Source organism: Citrus sinensis, chromosome 8 (genome assembly GCF_022201045.2).
Source record: "Citrus sinensis cultivar Valencia sweet orange chromosome 8, DVS_A1.0, whole genome shotgun sequence".
NCBI lineage: Eukaryota > Viridiplantae > Streptophyta > Magnoliopsida > Sapindales > Rutaceae > Citrus > Citrus sinensis.
In genome coordinates this window covers 6,971,577-6,972,100 of record NC_068563.1, presented here as the reverse complement: position 1 = coordinate 6,972,100, position 524 = coordinate 6,971,577, and positions in this window count along the sequence as shown.

The window sequence follows — 524 nt, the reverse complement described above, 5'->3', positions numbered from 1 at the left end:
TTTCTTGACTACTTTAGACCATTAGGGGGAGATTATGTCATAATTTAGTGCTTTCCTGAAATCAATTTTTCCTTATAGTGGTACTTCTATCAAATCATGATGTGCCTTATTTAGGAACTTCAATCTTCTTTCCCTCTGAGATTGGCACAAAGCAGTGGCAATATTATGAGTTTGGTCCAGAAGTAGTTCCTGAACTTGTTTGTCTTCCTAGAACGGCAGGGGCAATAGAAGTCTACTACAAGTAGATCATTAGCTTCTGCAGTTCATTGACACATAAAGACCTGTAGTTGTAGTGATGTTTCAGTGATTTTTGAATTTTTTTTATAAATAAATAAATAAATATATAAAAGAAAGAACAAAAGAAAATCTCTTTTTTTTTCGTTTTTTTAAAATAAATAAAATAAAATAAATAAATTTTTTTTTATATTTTTTTTTGTGATGAATCACTTTGAGACACTAAAAATTTCAGAAGTACTTTTTTAATAAGCACGTGGGCACGCCTTAAAACTATTTTACTTTAAAAA